The sequence below is a fragment of the Rhipicephalus microplus genome, chromosome 6 (assembly GCF_043290135.1).
Source record: "Rhipicephalus microplus isolate Deutch F79 chromosome 6, USDA_Rmic, whole genome shotgun sequence".
NCBI classification, from domain to species: domain Eukaryota; kingdom Metazoa; phylum Arthropoda; class Arachnida; order Ixodida; family Ixodidae; genus Rhipicephalus; species Rhipicephalus microplus.
Window position 1 is genome coordinate 188,553,099 of NC_134705.1, and position 16,440 is coordinate 188,569,538.

Genomic DNA, 16,440 nt, shown 5'->3' on the forward strand with positions numbered 1-16,440 from the left:
GTTGAACGTTTTGCAGGATGGGACCCTTTTTTTTTTCTTTTGTCCATCCAGTGTTAAATCCTCAGGCACAGGATTGGTGCTCTTCTCCCGTGTTTTCACTGTGATTTTCTTAGATATTCGTTGGTGATGTTCGTTGATGGTTTATGTTCATTGGGATTTTATTAGCTATTTATGTGGTTGTCCTTGATTCCTTTATATGTAGAATAAAGATGCACGGGTTCGCGAAATGTCTATGGGCCTTTCCCACAGTGAAGCTGCTCTTCTTCTCACTGTGCGACTATCGCTTCGTACACCATGGATGGATTGATGGATTAATATGGCTGCACCCTTTAGATCGGGCGGTGGCTAGCGCCACCAAGCCGATTACGGTTTGGTGGCGCTAGGCAGTTAACGCCATCTGTGGTAGTATCTAGAAGCTGAAGCTTCACGTCCGACATGGACACACATCTGTTTTATATGCATATAGAACAGCTGTGCTCCTAAAATGTAACGACATTTGCAGCTAATAAGAATGATTCGTTACCCATAGTTCATACTATTCTACGTAAAGGCATCCTGACTTCACTGCAATTTAACCTTACAATAGTTTAACTGTCGTCATTAAATTTCGCGCCTCTCTTTCAGTCTAAGTTGACCTAGGCATCACTACCTACAAGGAATTCACTCTAAACCTTGCTTTTTTTATAACATAAAGGCTCTTTTTCACATTTGTAACATAGATATTTTTGTAATGCGCTCTTTCGTCGTTAATTGATCGGAAAAAATATGTGCTAAATGTATTTATTTTTTATCTTAGTGATAATAGCCATAATTTGTTGAGTAAGACCATAATTATCAATATTTGTATAAGAAAGAGAATCTCCTGCGTCCTGTGTGCAACACGTGCAAATGCGTGTGCATGTCTTGTCAGTACATTACCTGGTTTTCAATCCTTTTAGCATGGTATCTATCTATCTATCTATCTATCTATCTATCTATCTATCTATCTATCTATCTATCTATCTATCTATCTATCTACATGTCTACTCGTCTGTCTGTCTGTCTGTCTGTCTGTCTGTCTGTCTGTCTGTCTGTCTGTCTGTCTGTCTGTCTGTCTGTATCTGTCTATCTCTGTCTGTCTGTCCTGTCTGTCTGTCTGTCTGTCTGTCTGTCTGTCTGTCTGTCTGTCTGTCTGTCTCTATCTGTCTATCTCTGTCTGTCTGTCTGTCTGTCTGTCTGTCTCTATCTGTCTATCTATCTCTGTCTGTCTGTCTGTCTGTCTGTCTGTCTGTATCTGTCTATCTCTGTCTGTCTGTCCTGTCTGTCTGTCTGTCTGTCTGTCTGTCTGTCTGTCTGTCTGTCTGTCTCTATCTGTCTATCTCTGTCTGTCTGTCTGTCTGTCTGTCTGTCTGTCTCTATCTGTCTATCTATCTCTGTCTGTCTGTCTGTCTGTCTGTCTGTCTGTCTGTCTGTCTGTCTGTCTGTCTGTCTGTCTGTCTGTCTGTCTGTCTGTCTGTCTGTCTGTCTGTCTGTCTGTATCTGTCTATCTCCGTCTGTCTGTCTGTATGTATGTCTGTCTGTCTGTCTGTCTGTCTGTCTCTATCTGTCTATCTCTGTCTGTCTGTCTGTCTGTCTGTCTGTCTGTCTGTCTGTCTGTCTCTATCTGTCTATCTCTGTCTGTCTGTCTGTCTGTCTGTCTGTCTGTCTCTATCTGTCTATGTCTGTCTGTCTGTCTGTCTGTCTGTCTGTCTGTCTGTCTGTCTGTCTGTCTGTCTGTCTGTCTGTCTGTCTGTCTGTCTGTCTGTCTGTCTGTCTGTATCTGTCTATCTCTGTCTGTCTGTCTGTCTGTCTGTCTGTCTGTCTGTCTGTCTGTCTGTCTGTCTGTATGTATGTCTGTCTGTCTGTCTGTCTGTCTGTCTGTCTGTCTGTCTGTCTGCATGCCCGCTATCTCTATCTTTACCTGTATAGGCATATCTTATTCATCTATAACTAATTTACACCTTCAGTAGCTGACGTTTCGTTTCACTAAAATGGTTTGACTCCTAGATGCGCATTCCGAGGGAAATGTGAGATGGCGTGTGTCTCAGTTTCTTTTTCGTGCGGCCGCCAGCATCGAACGCCGACGTGGGGTTCGGCCGCGGCCCGCTTCTGCGCGGGGGTCCTGCAACTTCTGCTCCTTGCGGGGGTTGCGGGGAGGCTGACGAAAAGAGGAGGAGGAGGTGGGAAAGAGAAGGGAGGCGTGCACGTACCAGGTTCACACATGTGTGCGACATGTGGACGCGTCTTTTTCACCAACACGCGCTCTTAGACAAACACAGAAAGTTCCACCAACCCCCCCCCTCCGCCTCCCTCCCCCAAAAAAACGAAAGAAGGAAGAAAGTGAAGACAAAAAAATAATTCGTTGATGTAGAAGAACCTCGCCCAGCTCAGAGCTTCGTTCGTCTTCGGAGTTCTGCAAAAAGAGTCCTTGCTAGCAAAAAAGTTCCTCGCTTCGCCTCACCCCGTGAGGTCTGCCCCTGTTTCTCCTCTTATTATTGATTTTTTTACAGCTTCGTGTGTAAATGTGCGGCTGTGCGTTTTCAACGACCTCACGGTGACGGCTGTGTAGGCTCGGGAAGCCTTTCATCTCGAGCGTAGGAATGCCGAAGTGAGCGGAGGGAGGTCGCGTTTTACAAAGACCGCGTCTTGTCCTTCTTCCGCGAACAGCGAGCACGGTTAAAGGTTGGGAGGAGTCCAGATACCCAAGGAGAAGGGAGGAGCGTTCATCGCTTCTCTAGTACTCCAGTATAAGAGCATATAGACTTGACTATGGTGCACTGGAATAAGGCTTAAGGTACAAAGAACAAAAAAAAAAACAGAAATGGCTTGCTGGGTGTCTGGCTGGAGACTTAGGCACTGGGTCTTGACGCGAAGACAAGCTGTATTGTCAGGGCACATTAGTCTACCTACAATCTGTGACCGTATTTGTGCTTGAGAAGGAAACGATATTGTCTTAGGTTCAAAAAGGAGACGAGTGAGAGCTTCCGATTCTCGAGGAAGAGCCAGAGGCGGGCTGAAGCCCCGAAGAAGAGGACGGTGGAAAGAAGGGTATCGTTTTGTATTTACAAAGAAAATTTTCCGAGCCCCTCGTCGTTTGAATTGAATGCACAGCTCATTCTGCGACTTAACAGCTCGAAAGAAGTAATTTCACCCTCTCTACTTCTTTATTGCGTCCTTTTACGGTGCGCGTGAAGTTCTTACTTTTTATTTAACAATGATATGTCTGTGTACGGGAAAGCCCAATCACTTGTATATGACTTCAGAAGTACGGTGGAATGGAATGTACATTTTTAATAAAGGGTGGCCTTGAGTGTACATTCCAAAATGATGGAAAGCTGAGCGAGTCGCATACTTGAGGAGCGTTCTTCCTCTTCCTTCTCGCCTTCGTCCTTGTACGTTCGCCCTCGAAACTTCAAACATGCTTGCACTGATCACGATTTCATATATGGCAAGACAATATCTCCACACAACTGGATTCTTTCGCAGAACAGCCGTAGCCAGCTGTGCTCTGAGAAATCCGGTAGCGAGGCCGGTTCTTCTTTACGTTGTTCTACTTGACCTGTATCGCTTGCCTCTTGCAATATGGCGAATAGAACCAGTTTGGAAGATTCGTAAATTTATATACTCGATTTACCTTGAATATGCTGTGCAAGCACTTGTGTGCCTTTGTTCGATATACAGGCTCCGACGTTTGTGAGTAAGCTGCAGGATCACTATCAGAAACGAAGAGATGAGACCTCCTACTGCAGAACTTACGTAAAAATTACGTCTTGGGGGAGGAATGGGGAGGGTATTTCTTCCTCAAAATGCCGTACAGCAAGATTTTCGTTTGAACATATTGTCGAGCAGCTTAATACTGGAACGCCGATCACCGCTCAGGCAATAGACTTCTACGAAATCAATTCAACCTCTAAGGTGGGGCCCAGCGTGACGTCCGAGTTACCGATTTACACAATTGTAAGTCGACTCGAATGCATGGCGACCCCCGAAAATGGCACGATATAAAAAAGGGGGTGGGGCACGAGCACATTTTATTTTAAAAAATTCTTGGCACTTTGCAAAACCACTGATGTGCCAAAGTGGCTTCACGACAGTACTATAAATCTGTGCAGCAAAGCTAGCTTTGCCGAAATACGCGAAGATTATTTTCAGAAAGACTTCACAACCGAAACTCGTTTGCGATTCTAGGTCAGACCCCCCCCCCCCCCCCTAACTTCGGATTTCAGATTAAGACATAACGGGTATACCTACAATTGCGTAAGTACGGTAGAATTTTCTAGAATATTGCCTATCTGTGCGTGGCGCAACGTTCCTGATGACACTCTCACCGCTTCTTCCCTGCCAATAAAATCGTTGTTATGGCTGGTTTTGGTGACCGCAGGCAGCCAGGATACATTAGGAACCCCATTACTTCATCAAATACCAAAGAAAAAACCGGGTGGTGACGCCAGACCCAGTGAATTAACCAGATAGGGGGGGGGGGGGAATTGGTTGAGCTAAGATACGAAATAAACATGGCGTCTTTTTTGCTTACTATCATATATTGGCTGGCTAAACACAAGCATCATTGTTTAGGCCCTGCTATGAGTCATTCATTCTTTGTTTTGCTCCCGCTTTGGCTACTAATAATACTGTTCACAAAGTTTGTGTCTAAATTGTGCAAAAGTGGACAGTGTCTTCTTCCGGAGCTACTACGGAAGACGACAGCGATTCCCACAGCGATTCCCGACAGCGATTCCCGAGGGAATAAGCCTGGCAAGCACAGAAACCGGCATTTAGGCATTAAAGACTTCCTATAGAACTCTTGTGCTCTGCCGCAGCATTCATGGCAGCGCTGGCGTACTTGGTTGAAGAGGTGGTGGTTACTAACAAGACGAATTGTAGCGCGATACTATAACTAATTAACATACTTTACAAGTTCTCCGTGCAATTATCACCTTCAGGTTGCTCTTTCAGAGCACGAAGTCAAAGTCCATCATCTTTGAAATTGCATAGGTTCAGAATAAACGCTCACTGAATCCCACTCTTAACGCCGCATTCCGGTGGAACTCATGGTTTCGCGTATGGATTCGTGTAAGACGATTCCAAGGCGAAAGCCATTGTTTTCTTCACAGTCGACGCACTTATGCACCCTCCCCCTATGAAATATTTGTTTAGGCCACAAACTTAGTGTTGCGTGAGCTTCAGATATGGGCGCACGGAAAGCTTTCTGCTCTTCACCCGGCTTGTCACTCCCTCCATGGTTGACATAACTTTGACGAAGCGTCGATGTGATTTGATGATCTCATAATGAAATGTCACATTGTTTTCTGACAAAGTGACGTCATGAAGCGATGATTACTTCTTTGCATCAGTTGCGGTGATGCTAACGTTGCCGAGAGTCATGCAGAGTTAGCGTTTGAGAGTACGCATCTAACTCTTTCACCTGTATAGGCTATTTTCTGTAAGACAACTGGGCACCGCCATTTTGAGCTGTTAAGCCGATGCTTTCTTGTTTTTGTATAATGTGATATGACTGAATTGCCGTGTTCCGATTCTTAGACAGCACGTACACAGTCTACGCAGACTGCTTAGAAGACAGCATCGAGCCCATGCTGTCCGAGAATCGGAACAAGTTTAGAGAGCTTTTATGCGACGATGCATAACCTCGCTTCGAGAAGAAAAAGCTAAAAGAAACAAACGTAACAGTTGTACTTTCTGGCTTATTTCGTGTTAAAATCAAAAAGAAATAAACGTTACTCACATTGAGCGTCTGGGAAAGCGTCTGCTTGTGTGCAGACGGCCATTCTGGCGAGATTTGATAGATCTGAGCGATTCGCTGAGCCGCCATCTTGTTTAGACGGCAAAGTAGCCTGCATCGTATTTGTCTACGATGCGGTCTTCTCGGAGCTGTCTACTTTGCCGGATACGTGAGGATTGGAATGGGACTTAAGATGGCCGCCGTCCATTTAGCTGTCTATTTAGCCGTCTGCGGTGAGCTTTGGAACACAGCAAATAAAGCCATGAAATATGCACCATCACAACCATTTTCACGCGTATGCCTCTTAACACAGTTCGTTTATTTGTTCAAGGAGACGCAGAACCACGAAAGTTCGCAGCCCTATATGGCAGACTTCAGACCCACCATAAATTGTTCTATTTACGCCCACAATATCCATCGAGACAGTCAATGTCTTGCAGTGTTGATAAGATAACTGTTTCACGCATGCATTTCTTCCTCTTTCAGACCCGTCACGTGGGGTTGTATGCCCAAAGAGACCCGCCACCAACCGCTCCCGCCTTCCATGTGACGTTCACGCTTTTCGCGCTTTGGCGAAAACACGGAAAAGGCGTGGACACTGGGGAAACAAACGACAGACCACACCGAGAAGTCGGAAGGAATGCAAGATCAAAGAAAAAAAATATATGAGCTCACAAAAAAGTGCGGGAAAGAGAAACTTTAGGCTTAACGCATAAGCAATAAAGCAAACAGAAAGAAGAGCTATACCATGAACAGCGACTACAAGCAGTGGCGTGTACGGAAGCACTGAAGAGGATCGAGGGAGACGATCGTGGTGGGGAAAAAAGGGGAAAGGAGCGATCATGTGGGGTTTAGAAAGGAAAAGGGCCATCCCCTTTCCCCGGCTTCTCTCTTTGTATGTCAGACACGTGGCTAGGACCAGACGCTGCACGGCCGTAGGAAGACGACGGTAATGGGACGCGAAAACAAAGACCGCAAGAGCGTTCGAGTCATCGTCGTATATATGAAATGTGGGGAACGCATCGGGAGCGTTGCGGCGGAAACTTAACAAAAGAGGGCGGGTTGCCGTAAAAGGAAGCAGAGGATGTGGAAGGCAAGAGACGAGCGCTAAATGACGAACTCGAGAGGAAAGCAAAAAAAAAAGAAGTAGTCTTAAAAACGAAACAATGTCGACTAGAAGGGATAAGGAACAAGGTGGGGGTGGAGGGGACGCGATGTGAGGAAAAGAGGCAGCCATAGTCACAGCCAGCGGGACATCATTTTCTTTTTTTTTTAGTTTGAGCGAAAGAGGCAGGCGTCGTTTTGTCGTCGGAGATGGGCGGCAGTGCTCCTGCCGCCTGCGGATGCAGCGACGCTCGGCGGTGGCGGCTGGAGGTATTGGGTTACGCTCTCCTAGCACCAAGCTTCTCTCCTGCATTTTTTCCCCTCTGCCCAGTTCCTGTCCGTTTTGGTTTTTGCGTGTTCGTCGTTGTTTTCTCACCCCCTCCCCCCGTGGTCTGTTCTATCGCTTCGGACATGCCTCTCTTGTTTTCCTAGATTGGTTTTTGCCTTCCTGCTCTCCAAAGACGCGAAAGAACGACAGCACTCCCGGGGTGCCATAATGTCCCCTCGGAGTGGTCGGGAGGAGCAAGAGCATCGTTGCTGTTTGCGCGCCTCGCTGCTGAACGAAACGCGTCGAACAAGCACCGCCACCGCGACGAGGATGAAGAAGGAGGAAGCCCGGGCTCTCCCCTTTTTCCCGAAAGTGGGTAAACAAAGGAGCAGCGCTCCTGTCTCCACTGCATCCACTATCCCTGTCCTTGCCCGTCCACGAACTCTTCGCCATTCCCCATGCAAGAAAGAAGACGTACGCACGCATTTGTGCCTTGGTTTGCGAGTGTTTGCCAGTGGCGCAGCTTTCTGAGCATCACTCTGTATACAAGCATATTCTTCGCTCCATAACCCCTTCAACCCAGCCCTGCCTACATTGAAACCACGGTTCATTCAGACAGCCGTGACAGCACTACTGAAGCAGGTTCAGAGATTTTCAGTCGCGTTGGCGTGATACGTACAAAAATATAGAAATGACAAGTCTTATGCGATGCAGTAGTTCTTACAGAATAATAATACGAGACAGACGTCACTTGGTTAACTATAAAACTGCAATTGCGATGTAGGAGCTGGAAGGAGAAAGGAAGCAACACAAGGGAGAAGGTAGGGAGGTTAACCAAAAAGACATCCGGTTGGCTGAGAGTGTATACTCCCTATGTGCCCCCCCCCCTGCTTCACGCCCCACGCCTATGCCACAAGCCGTCTACAAGACTCTTCGGTATACATACGTGCTCTACATATCAGTACCTGCCATGCTAACGACATGTAAAACTGAATAATAGTGCAAAATGTCGAAGATGGTGGCATGCACGAATCGTAAATTAGAGCATGAATGGAAGCGCTTGTGAAAGCATTGTCTTTCGCTGTATCATATCACTTTGGTTTAAGAGGAGGATGGCACTTCATCTCACTCGCAATTCGCCTCATCTCTTGGTCAGCGTAAGTGAATCGGGGTCCCTTGTTTGCTCATCTATATTTCCCGGGAGGGCTTTCAGTTTGCTCGGCTGCTGCTTCTCATCGCTGCGGCTGCGATTTCGCCGTCTGGCGGAGGAAGCTGTAAGATCGGTGTGAAAGAGCGAATGGTGACGAACACCGATCGTGTACGCGATGTCGCTGACACTGCTGCGTCCTGCAGTGCTACTTGACGATCGATAGTTTCACGCACTAGCCGGGCACCCTTCATTGTTCCTGATTTCGTTTCTTTTAGGCGCATTACCACCCATCAGCTCTAAGCGAGAATTGGACACTTCGGTGATAATCGCTCTCAGACGATCATTCATTGCGCACTCTAAGCGAAAAAGGTAATCAAGTATATGGCCACTCTCGGCTGGATTTTACCGCCGGCGTCTACGTCGTCAACGTCGTCGCCATCACTCGTTTTCATATGATGGCGACGTCCTCGCCATCATGTGAAAACGCAAGAAAGAAAAGAAATCCTGAAAAAAATTCCGGCGCACGGAATCGAAAGTGAAACCTATCAGTCGTGATGCGAGACGTGAATGCTAGGCGTTAACCACTGAGTAACGGAAAAGCACGTCCCTCAACGTTCAAACGGCGAGCATTTTATATCTACCACTTACCACTGGTGACGAACATCTCGGTGAGGGGTGGAGGTGACTATCGTGTTTTCAGAATTACAGCGAGATGGCGCAATGAGCACGCAGCGGCGCGATCTCTCATCTCTTACGCGTACTTTGCCCTGCAGATAGGAGAAGGTGGATGCTCGCTCGCGCGCCCTTACCTCGTGGTGAGGGGGGATCGTACGTCTTGGCTGGCCTGAGGCTTTTACCGGAACGATTCTGTTGTAGTTACTGGGCACACAAAGGTCACTGCAATCGTTGCGCAGTCTCCGTTTACGAAAAGTACGTGCTTTTCAGAAACAACGAAGTAACAACTGAGATGCTTATTTGCGTTCATCTGTACATGTGAGGACGTTTCGTGCGTTATTTGTGCGTGAGAAACGCGGGGCACGTTTCCGTCTGCTTGCCATTCTGCGCGTGACTTATCGCATTTATTGCTTTGTCTTTGCGGCAAAGCTGCGATTTTTTCTTAGTCCTTGCACACCGTGTATCTCATTAAAGCGACACGTTTACTGTTTTCGAAGATCATTGTAATAGATAGATAGATAGATAGATAGATAGATAGATAGATAGATAGATAGCAATAATTAAGTTTGACTCCTTTATTCTTTTACGTGACAAGTAAAGACTCAGCGAATGGAATATCCAATACACCATTTTAAAGGCTGTAGTCTCTCTTGGGATACTTGAACGCAAAAGTTTCGGTGTGTGTGTTGAGAAAAAGTGGCTAACAATTTAGAGTACTTAGCGCTCGACTATGGAAGAGCATAAAGCCGTCCCGTGAGCCTCACACTCGATGACGTCGCGTCGACGAAAATTGCTAAAGCATTGTACCACTTTTGTTCAATGATTACGTTATCATCATCAGACGTGAAAAGTGTCAACTGATTCCAGTTTCGGTCCGTTTAGCAAAGTTCACAGTCCCTGCTCGTGCGAGATCCTCCACCTCATTATGTCGTTCCTTCATGCTCGTTAAAAACTGGCAGGACGTTTGCTCTCCACTTCAGTATTCGAGGGCTAGTCTAACGTGCGGGAGGGGGGGGGGGGATTTTATCCCATGCGCCCTCTGTGGAACGGAGGTGGGGCGGCTCGTTTGATCTCTGCTTGAACCACATTCATCGTCCCCACTCGCACACGTGTACGTACCCGTAGAACATACCACAATGCGCGGAGGCATGTTACCAACTTAGACTTTATACAAGACATGACGGCGACAGCGGTGGCGAAATCCCGTCGAGAGTCTCCATGCAATTGCTATTGCAATAAAAAGAATTAGAGAATGCCTCACAGAGATCTCCATTCTTAGAAGTGTGTATCTTTCCGAGAAAAACTGCTACAGCTTTCGGCCTTACTGGTTCTCTTAACCAACATATATGGTCTATTCAAGAAAGCAACTCGAAAACAAAGTAGAGCACAGTACATCTAAGTATGACTGGACCATTGCCTGCACTCATCACGCTGGCTTGAAATAAAAAGAGTACGTCCGTAGGAAGTTGCAAAGCAGTCACCAAAAACTGCATCAAAGTTTCGAAACCATTCTTTTGCGACGTTTGGCAGTAAGACGATAGTCATGGTTGGGCGGTGTCCCCACGCGAACACTGACGATACCCTTCGCCGACGAAACTTACGTCATCCACAGCTTGCCGCTCTGGCTACAAGACACATTGATGAACGTTATTATCTAAAAGAAAAAGAAACGTGGGAAGGCTTTACCCCCGAAAATCAAGAAGACCTCGCAAAGATACGCGCACCTGGTCGACGTGTTCCTTGCACGTATACGGCGCCATCCTTTGTACTCTCTTTCTCTCTCTCTCCGTGTGTGTGTGTGTGTGTGTGTGTGTGTGTGTGTGTGTGTGTGTGTGTGTGTGTGTGTGTGTGTGTGGGTGGGTGTGGGTGTGTGTGTTGCAGTTTGCCCGGGCGTTCTTTCGGGATATAAGGTGTCGTGACTGAGGCCATTAGAGACGCGTTACCGTCCCACGTTCGACGACGGCAGTGAACCCTTCGTACAAAGCTTGCTTCGGCGCTGTCCCATGTATCGGCACTGCGCTATAGCTCTCGGCGAGATCATTACGGTGCCAGAACACCTCGGGGAAAAAAGGGTGGGGGGGAGGGGCAACCAGGCTGGGCATCGCCTCTGCATGATTACTCGACTTTCCTACCCAGGCGCGCTGCACCCTTTCACTCTCTCCCCATTCCCGTTCCGCGCACTTTCCTTTCTTCCCGCACGTCGGGAATTCTCTTTTCCTCAGTGCCTCCCCACGCGACAGAGACGGCGATGACGGCGGGTTGCGTGTGTGTCCCTAATAGGGAAGAGGTAGCGGCCGGGTTCTGTCCCCTTTTGTCTCCCGCTCGGGCCCGTTTTCTCGTCGCTCTCGTGGCTTATCAATATTGCAGCAAACTCCCTGCTCGACGTATATCCTCCCGTCGTTGTTATATGTGTGTAAATTTAGTTGGGATACCCCCCGTGCATGTAACCACAAAGGCACGTGTCCTAAGGCTTTCGCCTTTCCCAGGTTTGTCATGCTTTTATTCGACCCATTGTGACGTAACACAGTTCATTCACTGATGACTGATTCTGTATACATGTGCGGCCTCTTTAGACAGCTTCCTTGCTTGCTCTTTCTTTAAATACGATCCAGCAGCGTCGTTAGTAGCGCATCTCAACCACAATCCTATGATCTGCTCCAGCATCACCTCTCCTGTCTAAAAGATTCTTTAGGGCACCGGTGTATGTTGCCGTACATTATACGATGGCCATTCAGGCTAGAGGTGTTTCCTTGAGTTTCCTTGGGCCCCATTTGGCATATGTGCTACGGATGGTACTATAGCACCTTTGCGTGGTCACAATGACGTGCTAGAGCTAAATAAACATTAGTTCACTCAATGGTATAAGCTTACAATTAGGACTCATGCATTACAACGATTATTTGTTGCCCTCCCCACACACACAAAAAAACTTAGCCGGCTATACTTCGAAATATGTGTTCGTGCCATTTACGAATTAAACTCTACAGGATCTTTTTTTTCTTCTTTTGGCCATGGTACATAGAAAGGAAAGCGGGGTGAAGGGGCAGAAACACTGACAGAAAGACGGGGAAGTTAGCCACCTGTAATGCCTATTAAATTCAACGCTTTCCCTCAAGAAGTGAATTATTTTAATAAGCAAGGCACTATCCGATTCGTGGCTAGTCCCCCCGAGTGGGTTGCGCCAAGCCGTTGAAGAACCAACCAACCAACCAGTGATGATCAGCTATAGATACCCTGTGTGGAGCAAAAGGGAAGAAGTGGGATGACTCACAATTTAAGGAAAGCACTAAGAAAAAAAATGTAATGGTGAAGGGTGAAAGACATTGTTTAAAGTCGAGGTGTAAATGACCGCGTAATTGACAAACGAGGCGAGAAAGACAGAGACCCCCCCCCCCCCATTTTTTTTTTCTGAGTGCACGAAGAGAGTGCCGCGATGGGCTCCCCGTTATTGCTGCGAGGCACGCTCACCATATATACGTCTCCGCGTGTACGGGACCACGCCTTATCGAAATATGGCCGCACTGTCATGCTATCCATGGCTTCGTGGTCGACGACGACGCTCGGAGAGTTCATTTTCTCGGGTAGATCGCGATCTGAACCACGACCGGTCGCCGGAGCAAGCCTAGACGATGGGTGCCGCGGCACGCCAATGAGTCGTTTCAACACCACCCACGCGGAGCCGCAGGCTGTACGTTCTGGCATCATTTTTCTTTTTTTTTCTCGTAAAGTCTCCTCGATTTGTTCTTCTTCACGCACACTCATCCTCTAGGATCCATCGTGAACTTTCTTACAGCGCAACACCAGAAAAAATACAGGACAGGGAAGGAGTAGAACAGAAAGAAAAGACGGCGCTGACTCACAACTGTTGTTGATTCAACACACACAACTGTTGACTACACAACTGTTGAATAAACAACAGCTGTGAGTCAGCGCCGTCTTTTCTTTCTGTTCTACTCCTTCCCTGTCCTGTATTTTTTCTGGTGTTGCGCTGTAAGAAAGATCACGATGGGCCCTAACCAACTGGCCCGACTTACTGTCTTTCATCCTCTAGGTTTTGTCCCGTACGCTCCTTCTTGACTTTTTTGTCGTTGTTCTGTTCTCGCGCCATAACTATCGTCGTGTCATACCAACTATAGCCCAAACTGCCACACTCTCTGAAGTCTCGTTTGTTGTTAACTCTGGTTACACTCATTCTCCAGTATTTGCGATGAAGGTTGAGCTCTCACCTGCGTCAAGGTGACGCTACATAGGTTGTGTGGGAACTGCACATTGCGTACTTCAAAGAAAATGGCGGGAAGAGAAAAACGGAAGTTTGCGGCGGAAAATTTGCGAACAGGGCTTGTGTCCCGGAGCCATTTGTCGTCTTCTGCAGTTGCAGCCTTGAAGGAGACTGGATTGAGTGCGATTGACGCCGTACATGAGGAACTGTTTAGACTACGGCACTTTGATTGATTGATTGATTGATTGATTGATTGATTGATTGATTGATTGATATGTGGGGTTTACCGTCCCAAAACGACCATATGATTATGAGAGACGCCGTAGTGGAGGGCTCCGGAAATTTCGACCACCTGGGTTTTTTTAACGTGCACCCAAATCTGAGCGCACGAGCCTACAACATTTCCGCCTCCATCGGAAATGCAGCCGCCGCAGCCGGGATTCGAACCCGCGACCTGCGGGTCAGTAGCCGAGTACCTTAGCCACTAGACCAGCGCGGCGGGGCAGACTACGGCACTTTGAGAACTTAGATGGTGGCCACGGTTTGCTCACTGGCTCTGTTCGAAACTTGACCCGCTACCTGCCGGCGAAATACACTCTGTAAGAGCAAGAAAAGTGCTGAAAACTCGCTGAAAGGAGTACGACATGCCAACAAATAAACTGCGAAACATCGATGTGTTAATAAAATCAACGAAAGTAAAGGCGGACAAACGAATACGAGGCATACAGGGACAGGGGCCTCGTATTTGCGAGTTCGTTATCATTTGCGCTCGTCTGACATGGATAAAAATGCTAGTCGTAGCGCAACATCCTTTCCCTACTGCAGCAAGTATATATAGGCATGATGTGAACGAATGTCTTCATTCATTTCCTGAAAACTTCCTGCAAGATAGGGGAGTTCATGCTGAATGGAAAGCATAAAGGAGGGCAGGGAGGGGGGGTGCGATCCTAGCCCAAAAGCACGTACGAGAGCACACAACGATTCACTATACAGAAAGAAAGCTTGCAGTGCGCTTGAGCTTCGCCTTTAAGTGTATAAAACGCGACAGCGTAAACGGACCATGTTAGCATCGCCATGCTAATAGCTAGCCTGGTTTAGCTTCTTAGTAGACACCTCAGTATACACCAAGGACATCCGTTCTCTTACATTCCTTTCGAAAGCTCTATGAAACTCCTGAATGAAATCTACGAGTGCCACATCGCAAAAAAAGGAAAAATAAGAAAATGTGCTACACTGAGAGCTGTAGTCAACGTTGTCATGCATGACGCAAATTGAAGCTATAGAGACAGAAATGCAGGGGCACGTGCGAGGTCAACAAGAACAGCAATGATTTCATCCCATGTACAACAGTTGAGGGGGGGGGGAGGAAAGATGACCAACAAGAGAGAAGGCAGGGAGGTTAACCAGGCACATGCCCGATTTGCTACCCTACCCTGGGGGAATGGGAAAGGCCAGTTCCGCATATAATAAACTGCTTTAGGATTCTCTTTTCATCGAGGAGAATTTCAGTTGAGTTGTGAAGAGTTGTTTGTCGTGCTTTGGGGGCTTCTTAGCATTTCCCAGCATTTACAGTTACTTTTAATTACCATCATGATTCCGCCCCGCCGTGGTGGTCTAGTGGCTAAGGTATACTCGGCTGCTGACCCGAAGGTCACGGGTTCAAATCCCGGCTGCGGCGGCTGCACTTCCCATTGAGGCGGAAATGTTGTGGGCCCGTGTGCTCAGATTTGGGTGCACGTTAAAGAACCCCAGGTGGTCGAAATCTCCGGAGCCCTCCACTACGGCGTCTCTCATGATCCTATGGTGGTTTTGGGACGTCAAACCCCACATATCAATCAACTCCCTTCCTCCGAGATGTTGGGACATTAAACCCAACATATCAATCAATGCGTTTTCATCGTAATGTAACTACCTGTGCCACCAGCCCCGCCGCGGTGGTTTAGTGGCTAAGGTACTCGGCTGCTGACCCGCAGGTTGCGGGTTGGAATCCCGGCTGCGGCGGCTGCACTTCCCATTGAGGCGGAAATGTTGTGGGCCCGTGTGTTCAGATTTGGGCGCACGTTAAAGAACCCCAGGTGGTCGAAATCTCCGGAGCCCTCCACTACGGCGTCTCTCATGATCCTATGGTGGTTTTGGGACGTCAAACCCCACATATCAATCAATACCATCACGATTGCGAATATCGCGTTTGTCGTTTTTTAATGGCGAGCTTGTCAGTGAATTTGATTACCGGAGTGTTCAGTGAAACATACGTTGGGGAAATCGACATTTGACTGTAATGGTGCTCTGGCAGAGGTGCATTATATCGAATGGAGACCCTGGAGACAGTGTTAGAGGTAAATATGAATTGTGGTTCATAGTGGAGCATATTTTCGTCGTGCAGTTTAATTACTCTGATTTTCTCAACTCCACTTTACATTTCAGATCAACGTTTATGATAAATAAACAAGTTTTCAAAAGTGGGAAAATTCACGAATCTTCCGCATCTTCAGGGCTTCGTTTTTTTTTTGTTTTTTAGAGAGGGCTTGTGATGATTATTTGCTTGTTAGCATCTGTCAACTTTTGCGCGTGCAGCACACCCAACTAAGTCTCGCGAACAGCCTATCAATGCTCATCTGGGCAGATATACGTTCTTTCATGCATGAATAGAGGTTCTTGGCATCCTCTTCACGTCGAATGAACACAGTGTACACCATGAGCGAGACGCGACCGATCGACACTTGAGAAACTGACACAAAAGCTGCGCAAAAGGCCCGTTAAGAGTCATAACTGTAAAGAAAAAGATTAGGAGGAAAAGTCGAGCAAGCCATGTGTTCGGGTGGGTCTGGAGCCGGGACGCTTATAATGACCGGCTTCCTGAGACAGGAGTAAACGGCCGTATGCCCCCGTCCATGACAGTGTAGGCAGGCCCCCATGGCGCTTCCAAAGCGTCCACATGCTTGGGAGGGAGGTCGTCGGCGTTTATTACCGTTCCAAAGGACTCCCGCTGGGAGGAGTCTCTCTGGCTAGCAGCGGGTCGAAAAGAATAAAAATAAAACCGTTTAGCACACCATGCACTCCACCAGACCTGCGAAAGATCGTAAACGAATGTCCGGCCGCGAGCGCACGCCCACGTCAAAGTTTTTCCGGGAACGAATGCGGTTTCCTTTTTCCCCCGAGCTTCTTTCAGAGGTCCCTGCTGTGCTGGCCGGGCCCAGTTCAAACAGCGGAAGCCGACGGTGTAAGCTTTCACCGCGGCAGTATACTCGCTCCTTCCTATACAGGGT

General features: G+C 47.6%; 1 protein-coding gene across 5 annotated transcripts in view; it reads left to right on the forward strand.

The window, feature by feature from the left end:
- The window catches only part of LOC142765739 (uncharacterized), a 306,400-nt gene that overhangs the window by 111,929 nt on the left and 178,031 nt on the right, over window positions 1-16,440 (forward strand). The window lies entirely within an intron of this gene.